The following is a 14,012-nucleotide window of genomic DNA, read 5'->3' on the forward strand; positions in this document are numbered from 1 at the left end:
CACGGCGCCACGTGGTAGCACCATAGCTACGGCGACGAAACTGACCGAGAGCGGGATGCATACCTCCAGATCGCCCGGCTCGGGGAACATCCCATTTACTAGCAGCAGATCGGCGGCGGCCTGTCGACTGAAATGCAGCGGCTTGTTGAGAGGATCCGGATTTGATTCCTGAGACGGAGCAACCAACTTTGGCTGCTTGAGGAGATCCTGCGGAGAGGTGAGAGGCAGAGCCCATAGGGCTAATTCCAGTCGGAGCTCCACCGGCCAGTCCGCGATCGACCGCGGGGAAGGAGACCGGACCGAGCGGTGCTGGTCCGAGGAGGCCCTGCCCAGCACATGCAGCGCCAGACGCCGTAGGGGAGGCTCGGAGCAGACTTGAAGGAGCTTCCTCGGCTGGGTCATCCCTCGTAGAGGACTTGGGTCGCTCTCCATTAGTGGAGAGCTCGATCCTTTTGGGTGGGGGCAGAGGTGGATTTGGGAGAGCAGCAAGCGATTGTTTGGGGAAGCATCTTGGTGGAGAAGGATTCTGCGGGTGGATAGTAGTGATGGTGGCAGAGACAGAAAAATTCTCCATATTGGCAGGGAAAGCAGGGGAATAGCAGAACTGGGAAGTAAGAGGAGCAGACTATGTTTGCAAAGCAGGCATAATTGGGGTGGAGATAGGATTTGCAGGCTCATGCTGACGAGCAGTATTCAAGTTTGAAGAAGAAAGGGCAAGCGATGTGGTAGTGGTGAAAGTACCGAACTGTCCTTCAGAAAACCGGGCACCACCAACAGGCTGTTGGGCCAGAGGTGGCCCAAAAGTAACTGACAAAATATTCCTTCCCTTTCCAGAACTGGACTGAGGGTCCATTGGGATGCTCGAAAATGGGCCTGGAACTGAAACATTCGCCCCCTCCATCTGAACCTGGACCGGCAAGTCGGCAGTCAGTTGAGCTGCTATGTCAGACACTTGAATAGCGTTGTCTCCCTCTTTATTGCACCGCTCTATCCCTGGCAGGGAAATAACTGTAGTAGGTAAGTGAGCAGTACCTCCACCGCCCTGAGCATGAACAGTAGCTCTAATCTGATGAACCGCACTGTGAAGCTGGTCATCTTGTTTCTGAATCCCCTGTCTGGAAGAACTCCCCTTCTGCATGAAACCCTTTCCTTTCTCCAAAGATTGCTTCTGCAGCCTGACCAACTGAGAATTCTGAAAAGTTGAGAAAGCAGTCTGCTGTTCTTGAGCAAGATCATCTAAGCTTCTAGGAATAAGCTTCGATTTATTCATCCATGGACCCAGTCGAGTTAAGGGAATGTGGTCCAGTTGAATTTGCAGTCTCTGCCTAGAGATTAGGAGATTATTCCTAGAAGGATAGTGTTGCACACTATGGAACACCAGACCACAGAAAGTACATATTCGACTGATTCTCTCATAAAACAGATAGATCCAGGCAGCTGAATCTTTATGAAAAGAAACCCAAACTTTGTCCCTAACTGGATTGGCAACTTTCATTTTAATAGTACCCCACATATAGTCAGATTTGGCAGAAAGCATAGCTTGACTCAAAGGGTGAAATTCAGATTGCTGACTAAGACTATCTAAAATCTTGTACAGAAGCTGTTGATATCTGAACCGAGGAGGAACACCATATAGTCGGACGGTAACAAAAACAGAATCAAACTTGTAATCCTGAATATCTTTAGTTTGATCATCAGGATCCATAAACTCCACCAAAAGATTGTCAGAACCCAGACTCCAAGGCTGACGAGTGAAAACAAACATAGCAGCATCCAAGGTTTGGAAATGAGCAACAAAGATATATCTGGAAAGCTGCGAGATACCTTGATAATTATCCCTCCAAGCTCTTGCCATTGATTGTTGTAACATGTTTAGAGTGATAACTCTTGGGGATCCTCCTATGACCACGAGTTTCATCAGGATATTGAAACGAGAATCCTGCGGCTGCTCCTCTTTTTCTTCTTGGTGCATCTGGATCTGAAGAACCTGAGGATCTTGCAGCGACAGGCTTTGCATGTCTAGCTCAATTCTCGGATCTGGAGGTAGATTCTGAGGAGACAGCATAGGAACATGAATCAGATGTTGGCTTCGAGAGACTTGGCCGTCCATCTACAGATAGACCGGAACGAAAGATAAGAAGGGAGAGAACAAATGAGCTAGGAATCTGCTTGGTGCTTGGGTTTAATTGGGAAGCTGGAGAGAAAGAAAGCAGGGGAGATGGCAGGAGAAGGAGAGAGGGGAAGCGGCATGACGCCAGTCCAGAAAGTCCGAGAGCTTGGTGTGATAGGAAGGGTTTGCAAGAATATAAAGAGCATGTAAATAAAAACTAGGGTCTTTTTAGATAAAGACGCAATAAAGTTAGTATAGCGAGTGTGGAAAAGTGGTGGTAGGAGTTGTGAAATTGTCCCTAAGCAATTGACTACTTTACTAGACCAATAGCAAGTTTTATGTGGGAGAGGCCACTACTAGCATGTCATCCCTGACTAGGAATTCTATGCACTTATGATTGGAACTATTAGCAAGTATACGCAACTAGTAACATTCATTAAGGTAAAACCCAACCATAGCATTAAGATATATTGGTCCCCCTTCAATCCCGTATGCATCAATTTCTATGCTAGGTTGAAGCTTCTGTCACTCTTGCCCTCCAATACATAGTCCTATCAACATACAACTAACCCTATGGTGTGATCCACGCGCGCGCTCATATGATGGGCACCAAAGGACAGCAACATAACTACAAGCAAATTAAACCAATCATAGCAATTCACCAATTACCGATAGGACAACGAAAATCTACTCAGACATCGTAGGATGGCAACACATCATTGGATAACAATATGAAGCATAAAGCACCATTTTCAAGTAGAGGGTATAGCGGGTTGCGGGAGAGTGGATCGCTGTAGATAGGCGGGGGAAGGTGATGGAGATGTTGGTGAAGATGACGGAGGTGTTGGTGTAGATCGCGGTGATGATGATGGCCCCGGCGGCGTTCCGACGCCACCAGGAGAGAGGGGGAGAGAGCCCCCTTCTTCTTCTTCTTCCTTGACCTTCTCCCTAGATGGGAGAAGGGTTTCCCCTCTGGTCCATGGTCTCCATGGCGTGGGAGGGGCGAGTGCCTCTCCGAGATTGGATATGTCTCTCTGTCTCTCTCTGTTTCCACGTTCCCAAATTCTACCCTTTCACCGTTTCTTATACTCTCGGAGATTCATAACTCCAATTGGATTGAAACCTTCAACACAATTTGTTTCCGGATATTAGCTTTCTTGCAGCGAAAGAAGGGCAACAACCGCCTTAGGGGGTGTCCACGAGGGTCAGGAGCGCGCCCACCCCCCTGGGGGGCGCCCCTGCCTCGTGAGCCCCTCGAGCATCGTCTCGCGTTGATTCCACTTACCAAAATTCATAAATATTCCAAAAATAATCTCCATCCGTTTTTATACCATTTGGACTCCGTTTGATATGGATTTTCTGCGAAACAAAAAACATGCAACAAACAGGAACTGGCACTGGGCACTGGATCAATATGTTAGTCCCAAAAATAGTATAAAAAGTTGCGAAAAGTATATGAAAGTTGTATAATATTGGCATGGAACAATAAAAAATTATAGATACGATGGAGACGTATCAGCATCCCCAAGCTTAATTCCTACTCGTCCTCGAGTAGGTAAATGATAAAAAAGATAATTTTTGATGTGGAATGCTACCTAGCATAATCTTGATCATATATCTTATCATGGCATGAATATAAGACACAAGTGATTCAAAGCAATAGTCTATCATTTGACATTAAGACAATAATACTTCAAGCATACTAACCAAGCAATTATGTCTTAGCCAAAGAAAGCTTATCCCTACAAAATCATATAATTTGGCCATGCTTCATTTTCGTCACGCAAAATGCTCCCATCATGCACAACCTCGATGACAAGCCGAGCAATTGGTTCATACTTTTTAACGCGCTTCAGCCTTTTCAACCCTCACGCAATACATGAGCGCAAGCCATTGACATAGCACTATGGGTGGAATAGAATATGATGATGGAGGTTGTGTGGAGAAGACAAAAAGGAGAAAGTCTCACATCGACGCGGCTAATCAACGCGCTATGGAGATGCCCATCAATTGATGTCAATGCGAGGAGTAGGGATTGCCATGCAACGGATGCACTAGAGCTATAAGTGTATGAAATCTCGAACTGAAACTAAGTGGGTGCGCATCCAACTTGCTTGCTCATGAAGACCTCGGGCATTTGAGGAAGCCCATCATCGGAATATACAAGCCAAGTTCTATAATGAAAATTCCCACTAGTATATGAAAGTGATAACTCAAGAGACTCTCTATATGACGAACATGGTGCTAATTTGAAGCACAAGTGTGGTAAAAGGATAGTAACATTGCCCCTTCTCTCTTTTTCTCTCATTTTTTTATTTTCTCATTTTTATTTTTATTTTTTTTTGGTGGCCTTCTTTGGCCTTTTTTATTTGGGCTTCTTTGGCCTCTTTTATTTTTCATAAAGTCCGGAGACTCATCCCGACTTGTGGGGGAATCATAGTCACCATCATCCTTTCCTCACTGGGGCAGTGCTCTAATAATGATGATCATCACACTTATATTTAGTTACAACTCAATATTACAACTCGATACTAGAACAAAAATATGACTCTATATGAATGCCTCCGGCGATGTACCGGGATGTGCAATGATCTAGCGTAGTAAAGATATCAAAAAACAGACAAGCCATAAAAACATCGTGCTAGCTGTCTTATGATCATGCAAAGCAATATGACAATGAATTCTCAAGTCATGTATATGATGGTGATGGAAGTTGCATGGCAATATATCTCGGAATGGCTGTGGAAATGCCATAATAGGTAGGTATGGTGGCTGTTTGAGGAAGATATAAGGAGGCTTATGCATGATAGAGTGTATCGTATCACGGGGTTTGGATGCACCGACGAAGTTTTCACCAACTCTCGAGGTGAGAAAGGGCAATGCACGGTACCGTAGAGGCTAGCAAATTGTGGAAAGGTAAGAGTGTGTATAATCCATCGAGTCACATTAGTCATAAAGAACTCATATACTTATTGCAAAAGTTTATTAGCCCTCGAAGCAAAGTACTACTACGCATGCCCCTAGGGGGATAGATTGGTAGGAAAAGACCGTCGCTCGTCCCCGACCGCCACTCATAAGGAAGACAATCAAAGAAACACCCCATGCTTCAAATTTGGCACACAAGGTTACCATGTGTGCATGCTACGGGACTTGCAAACCTCAACAGAAGTATTTCTCAATTTCACAATTACTCAACTAGCACGACTCTAATATCACCACCTTTATAACGCAAAACTATTGCAAGGAATCAAACATATCATATTCAATGATCTACAAGTTTTATGTAGGATTTTATGACTAACCATGTGAATGACCAATTCCCGTCATCTCTCTAAATAGATATAAGTGAAGCAAGAGAGTTTAATTCTTTCTACAAAATATATGCCCACGCTCTAACAAATATAAGTGAAGCAAAAGAGCATTCTACAAATGGCGATTTTCTATGTGAAGAGAAACAGGCAATACAAACTTCAAATGATATAAGTGAAGCACATGAAGCATTCTATAAAACCATACTCAAAAGATTTAAGTGAAGTGCAATGAGCGTTCTATAAATCAACCATGGACTATCTCATACCAGCATGGTGCATAAAACAAATGTGAAAACTAAATGCAAAAGACGCTCCAAGATTTGCACATATCGCATGAACGAAACGAATCCGAAAACATACCAATACTTGTTGAAGAAAGAGGGGATGCCTTCCGGGGCATCCCCAAGCTTATACGCTTGAGTCTCCTTGAATATTTACTTGGGGTGCCTTGGGCATCCCCAAGCTTGAGCTCTTGCCTCTCCTCCTTTCCTCATATTGAGACCCCCTCGATCTTCGAACACTTCATCCACACAAAACTTCAACAGAAAACTCGGTAAGATCCGTTAGTATAATAAAGCAAATCACTACTCTAAGTAATGTTGCAAACCAATTAATATTTTTTTTGCATTGTAGCTACTGTAATATAACTTTTCCATGGCTTATCCACTGATAGAAATTGATAGTTTCATCAAAACAAGCAAACTATGCATGAAAAACAGAATATGTCTTAAATAGGACAGTATGTAGTAATATGAACATTCACCATACTTCTGGTACCCCAAAAGTTCTGCCACAATTAGTAAAAAAATAAACAATTTGTATAGGAAGATAGTGCAAAAAGTTTCAGAACCATTTGACGTTCCAGTAAAAAAATGGAAAATCGTGCACTACAGTCAAAGTTTCTGTCCCGCGCCGCACAAACCAACAAGCATTGTAAACATCCTAAAGGCAAACCTTGGCACATTATTTTTATAGTACAATGGAATTGTACAAGGGGATAATTATTTTTCATGAAAAGTTTCTATAATTAAGATTCACAAAGTTTCCGTGAGCATGAACAAAGTTCAAGGCTAGCTCCCACTTTAACAATGCTCGTCTTTCTCACTTTCGCTTTTCTTTTTGAAAAAGTTTTGGGTTCCCATCTTTATTTTTCTTGTTTTTAAACTTTATAAAAGCACACAAGAAATAAATGACTCTCTAAAACTTATGGGTTGTCTCCCTGGTAGTGCTTTCTTTAAAGCCAATAAGCTAGGCATATAGTGCTCAAGTAATGGATCCACCCGGATCCCAAGGTATATCAAAGACAATTTTAATTAACAATGATTTGTGATTTAGTAGTGAGCACAAAGTAACATATATCATGCAACAACGAAGTCTAACTCTCTTCCTATGCATCGGCATGTCATAAAAAACAATTAATGCACACCAAGTAAAGGCCAATGCATAGTATAAACAGTTTCTTGCAATTTCATCGTGTGGGGGACATAGAGAGGTGGAGATATAGTTCCTCTCTCATAATAATTGCAAGTTGGAGCAGTAAGCACATGCATATTATATCTATCAAAATCATCATGTGCAACGGTAAAATGCAACCCATCAACATAATCCTTAATAAGCACAAACTTCTCTAATATAGTGTAGTTTGGACAATTCAAAAAGATAATAGGACTATTATGTGTGGGTGCAATAGCAACAATTTCATGTTTAACATAAGGAACTATAGCAAGTTCAGCTCCATAAGCACAATTCATATTTGCATCTTGGCCACAAGCATAGCAAGCATCATCAAAAAGGGGTATTTCAAGAGAATCAGCGGGATCATAACAATCATCCTTCGGTAAGCACGAAGGGAAATTAAACAATGTATGAGTTGAAGAGTTACTCTCATTAGAAGGTGGGCACGGGTGATCAATCCGCTCTTCCTCCTTTTGTTCTTCGCTCCCCTCCTCATCTTTTTCATCCAATGAGCTCACAGTTTCATCAATTTCTTCTTCCATAGACTCATGCAAAATATTAGTCTCTTCTTGGACAGTGGAGAAGTCCTCAATATATGGTTTAACATGGGCATTAGAAGCATAATTATCGTAACAATATTGAAGTATGGCAAAATTTTCAGATTTGCAAAGAGTAGCATCATACTTTTCAACCAAACAAGCAATTTTATAAGCACCCTTAAAAGCAACAAATTCTTCAATTTGTTAAACATCATAGTAATTATAAACACCCTTAGCATACGAAGATACAATTCCATTATCACTAAACTCACATTGATAGGGAAGGTGTTTCTTAGGGTTTTCAGAACAACAAGTAAAATCTTATATTTCACATAAATTCCAAGCATAGCATTGCAAACAATGAATTTGATCCAGTAAAAGTTTCCCTTTTTCAGATATGCAGTGTCGCACATAACAAGCATGCTCATCTAAAGATTTGCCCTCAACTAAGCTAGTTGGAGTTTCAACACAAGCACATAGGGATCGAAGATGATCCAAGTAAAAAGCTTCAGGAGTGTGATAGATTTTGAGTGGTTCTTCAACCATTGGTGTAGTAGGTACAACTAATTTTTTTGGTATTTTGCGTTTCCTACTGTAACATCCCAATTTTCAATTTGGATGTTTATAAATAGATCATTCATATGCATCCATGATTTATGCATTTTTGCCCCATTTGTATTATTTGATTTTTGATCCAAGAAACTTTGGGCAACTCAAGGACCAAAAGAGAGAGCTGGAAGTTTCCCTAAAATCATTTTTTTGAAATTTCGAAGTTGGGAATTTGGATCACATTTGGTTTCATCAAAAATTCATTTCCATTATATCAAAAATAAAATAAAGAGAGAAGATAAAATGACTTCTTCAAAATCAGAAGGAAAATATTGGAAATTGAATTTGGAATCAAAATATATTTGTTGGGTTTCATTTGCAATTTATTTTATTAGCTTAGCAAAAATGTTTATTTTTAAAACTTGCATTTTAGGCCGGATAAATGTTCACAAGGTCATATATAAGACCATATAATTATGTGAACATTTTTCTTCAGATCTAAATAATAATTTTGAGAGAGCGAACAATTTATTTGTTGATTATCTAGTCTAATATTGTTATTAGTTAAGTTTTCTCTTTGTCAGCCTATCTAGCCCATCTATCTCTTCTATTTTTTTTCTCCTTTACCCTTGGCCCAACTTCTCCCGCTAAGGCCCAAATCTTTTCAGCCCAACCGATGGCCATCTTCCTCCTCTCATCGTTACAGAAACAATGAACAGAGAGCAACAACCATGGACGCCTGTACCTCCACCCCTCCCCTCCTCTCCCTCGCTCCAAAACCGCTCTGAATCGGTTCCCCTCGCCTCCCTCTACCTTTTCTCCTTCACTGGTGCGCCTTAATTCCCCCTCTAATGGCCATTAGAAGCCCAAGTAACAGCCACCATTAACATCATAAAGTCGGCAACGCTCAGCTCATCTCGAGACCTCCCCAAGCCCTATATAAAGCACCCCTGGGAGCCCCTCTCACCCCTCGTCCGAAGCTCTCGTTTTTTGGAGTTTTTCCCCCTCTCTAACCTCGCCAATTGCTCGTCGGAGTTCGTGTATTCCGGCGGCTTCTCCACCGCGCCAGGAGACGAGAACGATCCCGTCGCACTGCTGCTCGGATCCGCCTCATCGTCCTCTACACCGTCCCGCACACATCCTTCATCGAAGCACACCGGATCCACCATCTTCCTCGTCTCCGGCGACAAGTCGGGTGAGCACCCAGCTAACCAATCAGAAAGTGCCACTTGGCATCTGGCCGAATTTATTTCTCCTTTTCCAGTATTCTTTTCCAATCTCAGATTCTATACCAATTCTTGGTTCTAGTATATCTTTTAGTCTATAGATCCGATTTAGTTGATTCTTTTTCCTACCACTTCATAAAAATATCTTCTATCCAGAGAACCAAACGAAAAATATTTTGAAAATTTTAAAATTTGAATTCAAACAGATCCGAATTCAAACTTCGTTAGGCCGTAACTCGAGTTTCGTAACTCCGTTTTAGGTGATTCTTTTTGCAAATGGAAGCTAGTGACTTGTACTTTATGTTAAAACCAAAACCATTTAATTTTGTTGCTGTAAAATTTTCGTTCTGTGCAGAAACTTTATTTGGTTGTTTTTGAAGTTTTTCGAAGTCTTTTATTTGCTTTCTTTTTTGGATCTTTGCTTGTATGCTTATGTATGTTATTGCTTGCTTACGCTAGATCATCCGGAGTGTGAGGCTTGCTACTACGAATCTTTAGAGTTCAACGGTCGTCAGCAAGGCAAGTTCACACTTTGATCATAATTTTCAATATCTAGTTTTACTATGCATTAGTTTCAACCTCAAAGATTGCATGAGTAGGATTGGGAACATGTGGATATGCTTTGTAGTTCATGTGGTAGAAACCTATGACCTTTGATCACCCCGGGAATATTTGTTATATCATATATTGCTTAGCCATGCTCATAGACGGGGATTGGTATGTGTGATTCATGCAAGTTGTGAGAGATAATAATTTTGGGACAACATAAGGTGGCAACTTTAATACACATCTAGGTGGATTGTTTGGGGCACCTGCAGAAACAAGTGCTTGCCCAAGGGGAATCCCAGAGTACCCATGTGGTTACCCTAGGTCCGACACCCAGGCTCAAAGGGATCATAAGATATTTCATGCCTAGAAACTTTCGTGTGCAGCCACAAGCCATTATGGGCTCTGGCATAGTTGAGTAAGTTGTGTGACTTCTTTCCGTGGTAGACTAGCTGATGTAGGGGAAAGTAGGTGTACCGGTCTACCCAGGGTTAAGGGCAAACGTTTCTGAAAGGCTATGTCTCAATCTTCTGATCATGGAGGTGGTCGAGTCTTGTGGGGAAAAGTGCGCAAACCTCTGCAGAGTGTACAAACTAATCATGATTAGCCGTGTCCCCGGTTATGGACAACTTGAGTATCTAGAAGTGAATTATTGATTGATCTCATCACTCTTTTTAATCAAATTATTGGGATACTAATAACTTGGAATTTTGGGGTTGAGATGGAGGAATCTTCTCAATAATGGCATTTTAATTTAGTAGTAAATAAAAATTTATTTCTTTGTTGTAGGGTAAAATTGGCTTTATGCAAAAATTAAACTTAGAGCTTCCACCAGGTTTTTTTCCACTATTATTCTATGGTGTGAAATTGCGAGCATATTCCATGTGCTGACCTACACGGCTGCAACGTCTCATGTTGCAGACTTTTCCGACGAGGATTAAAGGTGCTATAGGTCGTTGTTCTACACTCAGTTTGCCGTGGAGTTGGATGGACTCATTTACCTTCGATGCTTCCGCAATTATTTTATTTTAGATGGCCTTTGGCCATATTGTTGTAATAAATACTCTTTTGAGGATCTCGATGTAATAAAGTGTGTGATTGAACTCTGTTATAATTCCTCGAGTACTGTGTGTGTCAGCATACCGATCTAGGGATGACACTTAAGCACAGAGACTTCGGTCCATTTGGGTCGGGTCACTACACCTACCCATAACTAAAGATAGAAAATAACTAAGAACAGCAAATAAAAGTTACTTAGTGATAAAGCAAACAAGCACACACGAGAATATTCACCCCACACTATAACTCCCCGGCAACGGTGCCAGAAAAAGGTCTTGATAACCCACAAGTATAGGGGATCAATTGTAGCCTCTTTCGATAAGTAAGAGTGTCGAACCCAACGGGGAGATAAAGGTAGAACAAATATTCCCTCAAGTTCTATTAACCACCGATACAACTCTACGCACGCTTAATGTTCGCTTTACCTAAAACAAGTATGAAACTAGAAGGACCTTGTAGGTGTGATAGGATAGGTTTGCAAAAATATAAAGAGCACGTAAATAAAAACTAGGGGCTGTTTAGATAAAGACACAATAAAGTTAGTATAGCGAGTGTGGAAAAGTGGTGGTAGGAGTTGTGAAATTGTCCCTAAGAAATTGACTACTTTACTAGATCGATAGCAAGTTTTATGTGGGAGAGGCCACTGCTAGCATGTCGTCCCTGACTTGGAATTCTATGCACTTATGATTGGAACTATTAGCAAGCATCCGCAACTACTAACTTTCATTAAGGCAAAACCCAACCATAGCATTAAGATATATTGGTCCCCCTTCAATCCCGTATGCATCAATTTTTATGCTAGGTTGAAGCTTCTGTCACTCTTGCCCTCCAATACATAGTCCTATCACATCAACTAACCCTATGGTGTGATCCACGCGCGCGCTCATATGATGGGAACCAAAGGACAACAACATAACCACAAGCAAATTAAACCAATCATAGCAATTCACCAATTACCGATAGGACAATGAAAATCTACTCAGACATCATAGGATGGCAACACATCATTGGATAATAATATGAAGCATAAAGCACCATGTTCAAATAGAGGGTATATTGGGTTGCGGGAGAGTGGACCGCTGTAGATAGCTGGGAGAAGGTGATGGAGATGTTGGTGAAGATGACGGAGGTGTTGGTGTAGATCGCGGTGATGATGATGGCCCCGGCGGCGTTCTGGCGCCACCGGGAGAGAGGGAGAGAGAGAGCCCCCCTTCTTTCTTTTTCTTCCTTGACCTTCTCCCTAGATGGGAGAAGGGTTTCCCCTCTGGTCCATGGTCTCCATGGCATGGGAGGGGCGAGAGAGCCCCCCCCCCCGAGATTGGATCTGTCTCTCTGTCTCTCTCTGTTTCTGCGTTCCCAGATTCTGCCCTTTCACCGTTTCTTATATATTCCCGGAGATCCGTAACTCCGATTGGATTGAAACCTTCAACACGATTTGTTTCCGAATATTAGCTTTCTTGCGGTGAAAGAAGGGCAACAACCGCCTTATGGGGTGTCCACGAGGGTCAGCGGCACGCCCCTGCCTTGTGGGCCCCTCGAGCATCGTCTCGCATTGATTCCACTTCCCAAAATTCATAAATATTCCAAACATAATATCCATCCGTTTTTATCCCGTTTGGACTCCGTTTGATATGGATTTTCTGTGAAACAAAAAACATGCAACAAATAGGAACTGGCACTATGCACTGGATCAATATGTTAGTTCCAAAAATAGTATAAAATGTTGCCAAAAGTATATGAAAGTTTTATAATATTGGCATGTAACAATCAAAAATTATAGATACGACGGAGAGACACAATGAGACTTGTGTTCGCCATGGGGACTCAGATTGACTCGAGAAGTTAACGAGGAGGAGAATCTACCTAACCCTAGACCCACCGTCACCCTGTTGGAAATATGCCCTATAGGTAATAATATTTTATTATTATACTTTCTGTTTATATTAAGAGTTTATATTCTATGCTATAACTGTTATGATCCTGGAATATGCGATTCTGTGGAAAACTCATATGCAGGCATGGAATGATAAATGGTAAAATTTGATTCCATTCCTAGTCTTGCCTCTAAGACTAGCTCAAGCGTTGTTTGTGATCATGTTTTCCGGATCTTGGGATATCATTAAGTGTAATGGTAGTCCCAAACAATTTTGAGAGTATGATGTTGGAAGAACGATCATATTGAATTGACCCAACTTTGTTGTTATACTTTGAGATACTTGCGTCACAAGGCAATCGTTATAACAGACATAGTTAATGTATGCTTTAGTTCCTTAGACCATGAGAGTATCATAGTCACTTCTTACCGTATGATGGACTTTGGAGTTGCTCAAACGTCATCTGTAACACAGTGATCATAACGACAACTTACAAATTTATCGGGAAGTTTGACAACGGAATAGATAGCTCAAGAGTGGGATTTGCTCCTCTGATGATGGAGAGATATTCTTAGGGCCCTCTCGGTGTGACATCATCTATCACCATCTGGCTAGACATAGGTGACTAAGTCACAGGGATGCTGGAATATATCAACGAGAAAGAAGAACAAAACCGGTAACGGGAAGACTGGTGTAGTGAGCATGAGAATGACTCAAGAGGATACTGATACATCTCACATTGGGGTTTGTAAAGTATCGCAAATCAAAGGAAATAGCACATGATAACCAAATGTTCACTCGAATGCCATTCTTGTATTCATAGAGAACAATACGGATGTCCATGGTTCCGCTATTGGTCACTGAACGAAAGGGTTTTGTTCGTGTCTATGTTTTATCGAAGCTACAATGTCACAAGCTTAAGGGAATCATAATCTGCTGAGTGCTATTGATGTAATAGTTATGAGAAAATATTTATGAAATAGTTTCATTAATATTAGAAATAGTGTCAAGAGAAACCGAAAGCATTTCAGAGTTACCGGAAGAGTTTCGGGGTTTACCGGGTAATACTAGGAATTAATATATAGGTGGAAATATTTTGGAGATGTTAAATTAATAATAAAAGGCTCTAATAATAATAATTAGGAGGATTTAATTAAATATCAACAGCCAAAGAAAATATAAAAAGGCCAAGTGGTGGGAATTTATTGGGCCCTAAGGCTCAATAACGATGTATGGTGCAAGCTAGGGGTGGCCAAATTGGAGGTGGAGGGGGATTCCTCCACCCCTAGGGTCGACACAAGTGGGATGAGTCCCTCCTCCCCTTGTGGCGCCCCCTTCTCTCC

Source organism: Triticum dicoccoides, chromosome 7B (genome assembly GCF_002162155.2).
Source record: "Triticum dicoccoides isolate Atlit2015 ecotype Zavitan chromosome 7B, WEW_v2.0, whole genome shotgun sequence".
Lineage (NCBI taxonomy): Eukaryota > Viridiplantae > Streptophyta > Magnoliopsida > Poales > Poaceae > Triticum > Triticum dicoccoides.